General features: G+C 40.2%; 1 non-coding gene across 1 annotated transcript; it reads left to right on the forward strand.

Moving 5' to 3' along the window:
- The first annotated feature begins 659 nt into the window (after positions 1-659).
- On the forward strand, positions 660-767 carry LOC130971067 (small nucleolar RNA R71). The gene has a single exon (XR_009082302.1). It is a non-coding gene; the product is annotated as a small nucleolar RNA R71 (small nucleolar RNA).
- Positions 768-14,421: the final 13,654 nt, after the last annotated feature.

Below are 14,421 nucleotides of genomic sequence, written 5' to 3' on the forward strand. Positions count from 1 at the left end.
GCCTCCAAATTCCTAATGGAGGACCTTGTTTCAATCATGAAACTTTGAGTGGTTTTAATTAGATCAGAGACCATAGTTGCTAAGTCAGAGGGGTTCTGCTTAGAATTCTCTGTCTGTTGCTGAGAAGATGATGGAAAAGGCTTGCCATTGCTAAACCTGTTTCTTCCACCATTATTGTTATTGAAGCCTTGTTGAGGTCTCTCTTGATTCTTCCATGAGAAATTTGGATGATTTCTCCATGAAGAATTATAGGTGTTTCCATAGGGTTCTCCTAGGTAATTCACCTCTTCCATTGAAGGGTTCTCAGGATCATAGGCTTCTTCTTCAGATGAAGCATCCTTAGTACTGCTTGGTGCATTTTGCATTCCAGACAGACTTTGAGAAATCAAATTGACTTGTTGAGTCAATATCTTGTTCTGAGCCAATATGGCATTCAGAGCATCAATCTCAAGAACTCCTTTCTTCTGATTAGTCCCATTGTTCACAGGATTCCTTTCAGAAGTGTACATGAATTGGTTATTTGCAACCATTTCAATTAGCTCTTGAGCTTCTGTAGGCGTCTTCTTCAAATGAAGAGATCCTCCAACAGAGCTATCCAAAGACATTTTGGATAGTTCAGAGAGACCATCATAGAAAATACCTATGATGCTCCATTCAGAAAGCATGTCAGAAGGACATTTTCTGATCAATTGTTTGTATCTTTCCCAAGCTTCATAGAGGGATTCTCCATCCTTTTGTCTGAAGGTTTGGACTTCCACTCTAAGCTTACTCAATTTTTGAGGTGGAAAGAACTTTGCCAAGAAGGCATTGACTAACTTTTCCCATGAGTCCAGGCTTTCTTTAGGTTGTGAATCCAACCATGTCCTAGCTCTGTCTCTTACAGCAAAAGGGAATAGCATAAGTCTGTAGACCTCAGGGTCAACCCCATTAGTCTTGACAGTGTCACAGATTTGCAAGAATTCAGCTAAGAACTGATGAGGATCTTCCAGTGGAAGTCCATGGAACTTGCAATTCTGTTGCATTAGAGAAACTAATTGAGGCTTAAGCTCAAAGTTGTTTGCTCCAATGGCAGGGATAGAGATGCTTCTCCCATAGAAGTCGGGAGTAGGTGCAGTAAAGTCACCCAGCACCTTCCTTGCATTGTTTGCATTGTTGTTGTTTTCGGCTGCCATGTGTTCTTCTTCTTTGAAGATTTCTGTTAGGTCCTCTATAGAGAATTGTGCCTTAGCTTCTCTTAGCTTTCGCTTCAAGGTCCTTTCAGGTTCAGGGTCAGCTTCAACAAGAATGCCTTTGTCTCTGCTCCTGCTCATATGAAAGAGAAGAGAACAAGAAAATGTGGAATCCTCTATGTCACAGTATAGAGATTCCTTGAGGTGTCAGAGGAACAGAAAATTAGAAGAAAGAGGTAGAAAAATTCGAACTTAATCAGAGACAGTTTGAATTGTGCATTGAGAAGGAGTGGTACTTGATGAGCGGATAATTTGTATGCTTTTTGGCATTGTTTTTAGTATATTTTTGGTATCTTTTAGTTAGTTTTTAGTATATTTTTATTAGTTTTTAATTAAAATTCACTTTTCTGGACTTTACTATGAGTTTGTGTGTTTTTCTGTGATTTCAGGTATTTTCTGACTGAAATTGAGGGTCCTGAGCAAAAATCTGATCCAGAGACTGAAAAGGACTGCAGATGCTGTTGGATTCTGACCTCCCTGCACTCGAAGTGGATTTTCTGGACCTACAGAAGCCCAATTGGCGCGCTCTCAACGGCATTGGAAAGTAGACATCCTGGGCTTTCCAGCAATATATAATAGTCCATACTTTGCCCAAGATTTGATGGCCCAAACCGGCGCTCAAAGTCACCTACAGAAATTTCAGCGTTAAACGCCGGAACTGGCATAAAATTTGGAGTTAAACGCCCAAACTGGCATGAAAGCTGGCGTTTAACTCCAGAAAAGGTCTCTACACGAAATTCCTTCATTGCTCAGCCCAAGCACACACCAAGTGGGCCCGGAAGTGGATTTTTCTGTCATTTACTCATTTCTGTAAACCTTAGGACACTAGTTTACTACTTATAGGATCTTTTGACATTGTATCCGTACCTAATGACCTCATAGCACTTTTTACATGTTCTTGTATACTTCCACAGCATGAGTCTCTAAACCCCATGGTTGGGGGTGAGGAGCTCTGCTGTGTCTTGATGGATTAATGCAATTACTACTGTTTCCTATTCAATCTGCTTGCTTCGATTCTAAGATAACACTTGTTCTTAATCCGGATGAATGTGATGATCCGTGACAATCATCATCATTCTCAACTATGAACACGTGCCTGACAACCACCTCTGTTCTATCTTAGATTGAGTAGTTATCTCTTGGGTTCTTTAATCGGAATCTTCGTGGTATAGGCAGGACCTGATGGCAGCATTCAAGAGAATCCGGAAGGTCTAAACCTTGTCTGTGGTATTCTGAGTAGGATTCAATGATTGAATGACTGTGACGTGCTTCAAACCTGTAACCTACTGGGCGTTAGTGACAGACGCAAAAGAGGGATTCTATTCCGGTAGGGGAGGGAACCAAACCGGTGATTGGCAGTACTGTGACAGAGTGCGTGCATTAGCTTTCACTGCGAGGATGGGAGGTAGCCATTGACAACGGTGAAACCTACATGAGCTTGCCATGGAAGGAGACTTGCGTGTTTGATGAAGAAGACAGTAGGAAAGCAGAGATTCAGAAGATGGAGCATCTCCAAAACCCCAACCTATTCTCCATTACTGCAAAACAAGTAACCATTTCATGTTCTTTTACTTTTTTACAATCAATCCTGATAATTTCTGATCTCCTGACTAAGATTTACAAGATAACCATAGCTTGCTTCAAGCCGACAATCTCCGTGGGATCGACCCTTGCTCACACAAGGTATTACTTGGACGACCCAGTGCACTTGCTGGTTAGTTGTGCGGGATTGCAAAAGTGTTATTGCAATTTCGTGCACCAAGTTTTTGGCGCCGTTGCCGGGGATTGTTCGAGTTTGGACAACTGACGGCTTATCTTGTTGCTTAGATTAGGACTGTTTTATTTTTATTGGTTTAGAGTCTTTTAGTTGAGTCTGGTTCATATTCTAAGTTTGGTGTCAATTGCATGCTTTTGTTTTTCTTTTAATTTTCGAATTTTGCATGTTCTTAGTCCCTTTTTGATTCATAAAAGTCTTAAGTTTGGTGTTCTCTTTGTGTTTTTTCTTTAAAATTTTCGAAAAAATTAGTGTTTGATTTTCTAAAATTTTAAGTTTGGTGTCTTCTGGTGTTTTTCTCTTTCCTCTTTTTAAGAATCAAATCTTTTTCATAAAAATTTTTTCAATCATATCTTTTTAATTGCTGTTTTCAAAATCTTTTTCTTTACTAATTGATTCAGTTCTCAATTTGCTTTGATCTTATTTTATTTTTTCTTAATTTTTGAATTTTATTTTTATTTTCCTTTTGTTTTACTTTATTGTATTTTATTTTTTTTTCGGCTATTTCAAAAAAAAATTAAAAATAAACAAAATTTATCTCTTTGCAATCATTCTCATTTCCCTTTTGTCCATTATGGACTTAAGTGGAATTAATCAGTCCAAGAGGACTCTGGGGTCTTATGCTAACCCCATTACAGCTGCATATGGGAGTAGCATCTGTATACCTCCCATCAAAGCAAGCAGCTTTGAGCTAAATCCTCAACTCATTATCATAGTGCAGCAAAATTGCCAGTATTCCGGTCTTCCACAGGAAGAACCTACTGAGTTTCTGGCACAGTTCTTACAAATTGCTGACACAGTACATGATAAAGAGGTAGATCAGGATGTCTACAGACTATTACTGTTTCCATTTGCTGTAAAAGATCAAGCTAAAAGGTGGTTAAATAACCAACCTACAGCAAGCATAAAGACATGGAAACAGTTATCAGACAAATTCCTGAATCATTTTTACCCTCCAAAAAGGATGACACAGCTAAGGCTGGACATCCAAGGCTTTAAACAAGAGGATAATGAATCCCTTTATAATGCCTGGGAGAGGTATAGAGGTATGCTAAGAAAATGTCCCTCTGAAATGTTTTCAGAGTGGGTACAGTTAGACATTTTCTACTATGGGCTTACAGAAAAAGCTCAGATGTCTTTAGACCACTCAGCTGGTGGATCTATACACATGAGGAAGACAATTGAAGAAGCTCAAGAGCTTATAGACACTGTTGCTAGAAACCAATATCTGTACTCTAGCAATGAGTTCTCTCCAGAAGAGGAAGTCATGACAGTAGTCACTGACTCTAATCCTCAAGAACAGATAATGGAGCTTAATCAACAACTACTCCTGATGACAGAACAGTTAGCAGAATTTAAAGAGATGCTCCATGAAACTAAAGTTGCTAATAAAAGCATAGAACTACAGTTGAATCAAGCAAAACAGCAAATATCTAAATAGATAACAGAGGAGTGTCAAGCAGTTCAATTGAGGAGTGGGAAGACCTTGAATAACACTGCTCAAAAGAGCAAAAAGCCAAACAAGGAACAATTGACAGAGGACAACCAACCCACTGTTCAAAATCCCTCTGAGGACAGTAAGAGCCCAGAGAGGAATATTGGCGTTCAAACGCCAAAAAGGGAAGGAAAGCTGGCGTTAAACGCCCATTCCTTGCCCAGTTCTGGCGTTCAAACGCCAGAAAAGGGGGAAAAGTTGGCGTTAAACGCCCATTTTCCACCCATTCCTGGCGTCCAAACGCCAAGGGAAAATCAGACACCTGAGAGTGCTGACAGTAATCCCTCTAACAAGGCTTCTTCAACCACTTCTGTAAGGAATAAACCTGCAGCATCTAAGGTTGAAGAATATCAAGCCAAGATGCCTTATCCTCAGAAACTCCGCAAGGCGGAACAGGATAAGCAATTTGCCCGCTTTGCAGATTATTTAAGGACTCTTGAAATAAAGATTCCTTTTGCAGAGGCACTTGAGCAAATACCTTCTTATGCTAAGTTCATGAAGGAAATCTTAAGTCATAAGAAGGATTGGAGAGAAACTGAAAAAGTGTTTCTCACTGAAGAATGCAGTGCAGTCATTCTAAAAAGCTTACCAGAAAAGCTTCAAGATCCTGGAAGCTTTCTGATACCATGCACATTAGAAGGCACTTGCACCAAGACAGCTTTATGTGATCTTGGAGCAAGCATCAATCTAATACCTACATCCACTATCAGAAAGCTTGGGTTGATTGGAGAAGTCAAACCAACCAGGATATGCCTCCAACTTGCTGATGGCTCCATTAAACACCCATCAGGCATAATAGAGGACATGATTGTAAAGGTTGGGCCATTTGCCTTTCCAACTGACTTTGTGGTGCTGGAAATGGAGGAGCACAAGAGTGCAACTCTCATTCTAGGAAGACCCTTCCTAGCAACTGGACGAACTCTCATTGATGTACAAAAAGGGGAAATAACCCTGAGAGTCAATGAGGATGAGTTCAAGTTGAATGCTGTAAAAGCTATGCAGCATCCAGACACACCAGAGGACTGTATGGACGCTGACATTATTGACTCTCTGGTAGAAGAGATCAATATGGCTGAAAGCCTAGAATCAGAGCTTGAGGACATCTTCAAAGATGCTCAAACTGATCAGGAAGAGCCAGAGGAGGCAAAGGAATTTTTGAAAATTCCTCAGGAGGAGGATAAGCCTCCTAAGCCTGAACTCAAACCACTACCATCATCCCTGAAATATGCATTTCTGGGAGAGGGTGACACTTTTCCAGTGATTATAAGCTCAGCTTTAAATCCACAGGAAGAGGAAGCACTGATTAAAGTGCTAAGGACACACAAGACAGCTCTTGGGTGGTCCATCAGTGATCTCAAGGGCATTAGCCCAGCTAGATGCATGCACAAGATCCTATTGGAGGATAATGCCAAACCAGTGGTTCAACCACAGAGGAGGCTAAATCCTGCCATGAAGGAGGTGGTGCAGAAAGAGGTCACTAAATTACTAGAGGCTGGGATTATTTATCCTATTTCTGATAGCCCCTGGGTGAGCCCTGTCCAAGTTGTTCCCAAAAAGGGAGGCATGACAGTGGTTCATAATGAAAAAAAATGAACTGGTTCCTACAAGAACAGTCACAGGGTGGCGCATGTGTATTGACTACAGAAGACTCAATACAGCCACCAGAAAGGATCATTTTCCTTTACCATTCATAGACCAAATGCTAGAAAGACTAGCTGGTCATGACTACTACTGCTTTTTGGATGGCTATTCAGGCTACAACCAAATTGCAGTAGATCCTCAGGACCAAGAGAAAACAGCATTTACTTGCCCTTCTGGCGTGTTTGCCTACAGAAGGATGCCTTTTGGTCTGTGCAATGCACCTGCAACCTTTCAAAGGTGCATGCTCTCTATCTTCTCAGATATGGTAGAGAAATTTCTGGAAGTCTTCATGGATGACTTTTCAGTATATGGAGACTCATTTAGCTCCTGTCTTAACCACCTATCACTTGTCCTGAAAAGATGCCAAGAGACTAACCTGGTTTTAAACTGGGAGAAATGTCACTTTATGGTGACTGAAGGAATTGTCCTTGGGCACAAAATTTCAAGCAAGGGAATAGAGGTGGATAAGGCAAAGGTAGAGGTAATTGAAAAATTACCACCACCTGCCAATGTTAAGGCAATCAGAAGCTTTCTGGGGCATGCAGGATTCTATAGAAGGTTTATCAAGGATTTTTCGAAAATTGCTAAACCTTTGAGTAACCTGTTAGCTGCTGACACGCCATTTGTGTTTGACACACAGTGTTTGCAGGCATTTGAGACCCTGAAAGCTAAACTGGTCACAGCACCAGTCATCTCTGCACCAGATTGGGCATTACCATTTGAATTAATGTGTGATGCCAGTGATCATGCCATTGGTGCAGTGTTGGGACAGAGGCATAACAAACTTCTGCATGTCATTTATTATGCTAGCCGTGTTCTAAATGATGCACAGAAGAATTACACAACCACAGAAAAAGAATTACTTGCAGTGGTCTATGCTATTGACAAGTTTAGATCCTACTTAGTGGGATCAAAGGTGATTGTGTACACTGACCATGCTGCTCTTAAATACTTACTCACAAAGCAGGATTCAAAACCCAGGCTTATAAGATGGGTGTTGCTTCTGCAAGAGTTTGATATAGAAATAAGAGACAGAAAAGGGACAGAGAACCAAGTGGCTGATCATCTGTCCCGGATAGAACCAGTAGCTGGGACGTCCCTCCCTTCTACTGAGATCTCTGAGACTTTCCCAGATGAGCAACTCTTTGCCATTCAGGAAGCTCCATGGTTTGCAGATATTGCAAACTATAAAGCTGTGAGGTTCATACCCAAAGAGTACAGTTATGTGCAGAGAAAGAAACTAATTTCAGATGCCAAGTACTACCTTTGGGATGAACCATATCTCTTTAAGAGATGTGCTGACGGAGTGATCCGCAGGTGTGTACCCAGAGAGGAAGCACGAAGGATCCTATGGCACTGCCATGGATCACAGTATGGAGGGCATTTTGGAAGTGAACGAACAGCCACTAAAGTTCTCCAGTGCGGCTTCTACTGGCCTATTCTCTATAAAGATTCCCGAGAGTTTGTGCGTAACTGTGACAGTTGCCAAAGAGCTGGTAACCTTCCTCACGGATATGCCATGCCTCAACAAGGAATATTAGAGATAGAATTGTTTGATGTATGGGGAATTGATTTCATGGGACCATTCCCACCATCATACTCAAACACTTACATTCTGGTGGCAGTAGACTATGTATCTAAGTGGGTAGAAGCAATTGCTACACCCACTAATGATACCAAGACTGTACTGAAATTCCTCCAGAAGAACATTTTCAGCAGATTTGGTGTTCCCAGAGTACTAATCAGTGATGGGGGCACTCATTTCTGCAATAAACAGCTATACTCTGCTATGGTTAGATATGGAATCAGCCATAAAGTGGCAACTCCGTATCATCCACAGACAAATGGGCAAGCTGAAGTCTCTAACAGAGAGCTAAAAAGAATCCTAGAACGGACTGTGATAGCCCGAAGAAAGGATTGGGCAAAGAGCTTGGATGATGCTCTGTGGGCATACAGAACAGCATTCAAGACTCCTATAGGAACCTCTCCATACCAATTGGTGTATGGGAAGGCCTGTCATTTGCCTGTGGAACTGGAACACAAAGCCTACTGGGCAACCAGATTCCTAAACATGGATGCACAGTTAGCTGGTGAGAAAAGACTGCTCCAGCTAAATGAGCTAGAGGAGTTCAGACTCAATGCCTTTGAAAATGCAAAAATTTATAAGGAAAAGGCAAAGAAGTGGCATGACAAGAGATTGTCAACCAGAGTCTTTGAGCCAGGACAAAAAGTTCTGCTCTTCAACTCCAGGCTCAAATTGTTTCCAGGAAAACTCAAATCCCGGTGGAGGGGTCCGTATGTGATTACAGGAGTATCACCATATGGATATGTTGAGCTTCAGGATATTGATTCTGACAAGAAGTTCATTGTTAATGGACAGAGAATCAAGCACTATCTTGAAGGAAATTTTGAGCAGGAATGCTCAAAACTGAGACTTGAGTGATTCTCAGTGAAAGTCCAGCTAAAGACAGTAAAGAAGCGCTTGCTGGGAGGCAACCCAGTCATTAGAAGGTTGTATGAATTGTTCTTACAAAGGCAAGTATCAAAAATGAAGGAATTCACAGAGTTACAGAAGGATTCAGCTCAAAAAGCAGAGAAAATGAGCTTACTGGCGAAAAAACGCCAGTAAGGGGCATTTTGGGCGTTAAACGCCAGAATGGGCACCATTCTGGGCGTTTAACGCCAGGTGTGCAGCATCCTGGGCGTTTTGGAAAAACGCCCAGTGATAAAGGATTTCTGGCGTTTAACGCCAGCCAGGGCACCTGGCTGGGCGTTAAACGCCCAAAAAGGGTAGCAAATGGGCGTTAAACGCCAGAATGGGTGCCATTCTGGGCGTTTAACGCCAGAAAGGTGGGGGGACCACATTTTTTTTTTCAACTCAATTTTTTTCAAACTTTCCTCTTTTTAACCATACTCTTCTACATAAATGCACTTCAACCCTTCATCATTCACTTTCAAATCTTCACAAATCAAAACCATTCTTCAAATCTATTTCAAATTAATCCCAAATCTTCTTCAAAAAACTCACCCTTTTCTCAATTTCTTTCCATATCTTTTCAAATCCCTCTCTCTTTTTTCGAAAACTCCCCTCCCCACCTTATAAATACACGTTTGGCTCCCTCATTCCACCACACCATTCGAATTTTCTCTTCCTCCCCCTCTCTTCTCTCTTTTATTTTGCTTGAGGACAAGCAAACCTCTAAGTTTGGTGTGCTTTTCCGTGATCACTAAGCCAAGATTCATCAATATCATGGCTCCTAAGGGAAAACAAACCAATTTAAGAGGCAAGAAAGAGAATAATCCAAAGAATCTTTGGAATGAAGAGAAGTTCTTAACCAAAGAACATGAAGACCATTATCATAAAATAATGGGTCTGAGGTCAGTGATCCCGGAAGTGAAATTTGATCTGAAAGAAGATGAATATCCGGGGATCCAAGAGCAAATTCGAAACAGAGGATGGGAAGTTCTAACCAATCCTGAGACAAAAGTTGGAAGGAACATGGTTCAGGAGTTCTACTCTAATCTGTGGCTGACAGATAAGCAGAGAATGACTGGAACCGCTTACCATACCTACAGAACCATGGTCAGAGGGAAAGTTATATACTTCCATCTGGACAAAATAAGAGAAATCTTCAAGTTACCTCGACTGCAAGATGATCCTGATTCCTTTAATAGGAGGATGGTGAGAGTAGATAAGGGGTTGGATCAAGTTCTAGAGGACATATGCCTCCCTGGAACTAAGTGGATAACCAATTCAAAGGGTGTCCCAAACCAACTCAAGAGGGGAGACCTCAAACCAATTGCAAGAGGTTGGCTAGACTTCATTGGGCGTTCCATATTGCCCACTAGCAACCGTTCTGAGGTCACCATCAAGAGAGCAGTGATGATTCATTGCATTATGCTTGGAAAAGAGGTGGAAGTCCATCATGTGATTGCTTGTGAGATCTACACAATTGCGAATAAGAATTCCACTGAAGCCAAATTGGCTTATCCAAGCTTGATTTCCTTGCTCTGTAAAGAGGCTGGGGTGAAGATGGGAGTAGATGAGTTCATACCCATTGAACACCCAATCACCAAGAAGTCAATGGAAGGACAAGTGCAAGACAACTCCATCAAGAGGAGGGCGCAGGAATTCCTCCCTGAATTCCCAAGAATTGACTACTGGTCCAACCTAGAAGCATCTATTAATAAGTTGCAAGAGACTATGGAGCAACTGAAGGAAGAACAGCAGAATCAAAACTGCATGTTCTGCAAATTGCTGAAGGAACAAGAGAAGCAGGGGCGTGAAATTCAAGAGATGAAACGCCAAAAGTTCTCCTCTCAAGCTGAGGGAGCATCCACTTCTCAAAATCAAGGTTGTTGAGTTCTAACTCTGTGAAAACCTCTATCATTAGGAGCCTATGTTTGCGTTTTTTTTTATTTTCTATTGATTTTTTTTAGTTTCATCTTATATCTATATTTGAGTCTTGTTCTTAGTTCATAATTAATAAAATTTAAGTTTATGCCTTAAAGCTATGAATGCCCTATGAATCCATCACCTCTCTTAAAAGAAAAATGCTTTAATCACAAAAGAACAAGAAGTACAGGGTTTCGAAATCTATCTCTGAAAACTAGTTGAATTAGTTTGATGTGGTGACAATACTTTTTGTTTTCTGAATGAATGCTTGAACAGTGCATATGTCTTTTGAATTTGTTGTTTTAAGAATGTTAAAATTGTTGGCTCTTGAAAGAATGAGGAGAAAGAGAACTGTTATTGAGGATCTGAAAAATCATCAAAATGATTCTTGAAGCAAGAAAAAGCAGTGAATCCAAAAAAAAATAATTCGAAAAAAAAAGAAAGAGAAAAAGAAAAAGAAAAAGAAAGAAAAAGAAGGAAATAAAGTTGTGATCCAAGGCAAAAGAGTGTGCTTAAGAACCCTGGACACCTCTAATTGGGGACTTTAGCAAAGCTGAGTCACAATCTAAAAAGGTTCACCCAATTATGTGTCTGTGGCATGTATGTATCCGGTGGTAATACTGGAAGACAGAGTGCTTTGGGCCACAGCCAAGACTCATACACTGGCTATGTTCAAGAATCAATATACTTAACTAGGAGAATCAATAACACTATCTGAGTTCCGAGTTCTTATAGATGCTAATCATTCTGAACTTCAAAGGATAGAGTGAGATGCCAAAACTGTTCGGAGGCAAAAAGCTACTAGTCCCGCTCATCTAATTGGAGCTATGTTTCTTTGATATTTTGGAGTCTATAGTATATTCTCTTCTTTTTATCCTATTTTGATTTTCAGTTGCTTGGGGACAAGCAACAATTTAAGTTTGGTGTTGTGATGAGCGGATAATTTGTATGCTTTTTGGCATTGTTTTTAGTATGTTTTTGGTATCTTTTAGTTAGTTTTTAGTATATTTTTATTAGTTTTTAATTAAAATTCACTTTTCTGGACTTTACTATGAGTTTGTGTGTTTTTCTGTGATTTCAGGTATTTTCTGACTGAAATTGAGGGTCCTGAGCAAAAATCTGATCCAGAGACTGAAAAGGACTGCAGATGCTGTTGGATTCTGACCTCCCTGCACTCGAAGTGGATTTTCTGAAGCTACAGAAGCCCAATTGGCGCGCTCTCAACGGCATTGGAAAGTATACATCCTGGGCTTTCCAGCAATATATAATAGTCCATACTTTGCCCAAGATTTGATGGCCCAAACCGGCGCTCAAAGTCACCTACAGAAATTCCAGCATTAAACGCCGGAACTGGCATAAAATTTGGAGTTAAACGCCCAAACTGGCATGAAAGCTGGCGTTTAACTCCAGAAAAGGTCTCTACACGAAATTCCTTCATTGCTCAGCCCAAGCACACACCAAGTGGGCCCGGAAGTGGATTTTTCTGTCATTTACTCATTTCTGTAAACCTTAGGACACTAGTTTACTACTTATAGGATCTTTTGACATTGTATCCGTACCTAATGACCTCATAGCACTTTTTACACGTTCTTGTATACTTCCACAGCATGAGTCTCTAAACCCCATGGTTGGGGGTGAGGAGCTCTGCTGTGTCTTGATGGATTAATGCAATTACTACTGTTTCCTATTCAATCATGCTCGCTTCGATTCTAAGATAACACTTGTTCTTAATCCGGATGAATGTGATGATCCGTGACAATCATCATCATTCTCAACTATGAACACGTGCCTGACAACCACCTCTGTTCTATCTTAGATTGAGTAGTTATCTCTTGGGTTCTTTAATCGGAATCTTCGTGGTATAGGCAGGACCTGATGGCAGCATTCAAGAGAATCCGGAAGGTCTAAACCTTGTCTGTGGTATTCTGAGTAGGATTCAATGATTGAATGACTGTGACGTGCTTCAAACCTATAACCTACTGGGCGTTAGTGACAGACGCAAAAGAGGGATTCTATTCCGGTAGGGGAGGGAACCAAACTGGTGATTGGCAGTACTGTGACAGAGTGCGTGCATTAGCTTTCACTGCGAGGATGGGAGGTAGCCATTGACAACGGTGAAACCCTACATGAGCTTGCCATGGAAGGAGACTTGCGTGTTTGATGAAGAAGACAGTAGGAAAGCAGAGATTCAGAAGATGGAGCATCTCCAAAACCCCAACCTATTCTCCATTACTGCAAAACAAGTAACCATTTCATGTTCTTTTACTTTTTTACAATCAATCCTGATAATTTCTGATCTCCTGACTAAGATTTACAAGATAACCATAGCTTGCTTCAAGCCGACAATCTCCGTGGGATCGACCCTTGCTCACACAAGGTATTACTTGGACGACCCAGTGCACTTGCTGGTTAGTTGTGCGGGATTGCAAAAGTGTTATTGCAATTTCGTGCACCAGTACTCCATAAATAGAAGGATGTGGGAAGAGGGGAAGAGAATTTTCGAAAATTAAGTTAAAGAAATTGAAAACATTTTGAAAAACACTAGTTAATTTTCGAAAATAAGAGTAGGAAAAAAATCAAGAGATTTTTTTTGAAAAAGATTTTGAAATTAGAAGTAAAAAAGATTTGATTGAAAACTATTTTGAAAAAGATGAGGTTAAGAAGATATGATTGGTTAAAAAAATTTGATTGAGAAGATATGATTTGAAAACAAATTTAAAAAAAAATTTGATTTTAAGAATTAATAACTTGGCTATCAAGAAAAGATATGATTCAAACATTAAACCTCTCTCAACAGAAAAGGCAACATACTTGAAATGTTGAATCAAATCATTAATTGATAGCAAGTATCTTTGAAAAAGGAAAGAAATTGATTTTGAAAACATTTGATTGAAAAGATATGATTTGAAAAATATTTGATTTTGAAAAACTTTGAAAACTTGAAAAAAAATTGAATTGAAAACAAAATTCTCCCCCTTGTGCCATCCTGGCGTTAAACGCCCAGAATGGTATCCATTCTGGCGTTTAACGCCCAAAATGCTACCTTTTTGGGCGTTAAACGCCCAACCAGGTACCCTGGCTGGCGTTTAAACGCCAGTCTGTCCTTCTTCACTGGGCGTTTTGAACGCCCAGCTTTTTCTGTGTAATTCCTCTGCTGCATGTTCTGAATCTTCAGTTCCCTGTACTATTGACTTGAAAATTGAACCAAGATCAAATAAACAATACATGCAAGACACCAAACTTAAAATTAGACACTAGACTCAAACAAGAAACATAAAATCTTTTTGGTTTTTTATGATTTTGAAAATTTTTTTTTTGTGCTTTTTTTTTTCGAAAATTATATGAAAATAGAAAATAAAAGTTTCAGAATTCTTAATTTGGATTCCAGGAATCATTGCAATGCTAGTCTAAGACTCCGGTCCAGGAATTAGACATGGCTTCACAGCCAGCCAAGCTTTCAAAGAAAGCTTCGGTCCAAAACACTAGACATGGCCAATGGCCAGCCAAGCCTTAGCAGATCATTGCTCCAATAGCAAGATTGATAGGAATCAACAAGCTATTGTGATGATTAGTTGAAACCTCGGTCCAATAAGATTAGACATGGCTTCTCAGCCAGCCAGATTTTAACAGATCATCATGAAACACTAGAATTCATTCTTAAGAACTCTGAAAAAAAAATACCTAATCTAAGCAACAAGATGAACCGTCAGTTGTCCATACACAAGCAATCCCCGGCAACGGCGCCAAAAACTTGGTGCACGAAATTGTGATCACTACTTTTACACAAAACAATCCCCGGTAATGAATCCAAAAACTTGGTGCTCAATACCATGGCATAAACACAACTTCGCACAACTAACCAGCAAGTGCACTGGGTCGTCCAAGT

This window comes from Arachis stenosperma, chromosome 3 (assembly GCF_014773155.1).
Source record: "Arachis stenosperma cultivar V10309 chromosome 3, arast.V10309.gnm1.PFL2, whole genome shotgun sequence".
NCBI classification, from domain to species: Eukaryota; Viridiplantae; Streptophyta; class Magnoliopsida; order Fabales; family Fabaceae; genus Arachis; species Arachis stenosperma.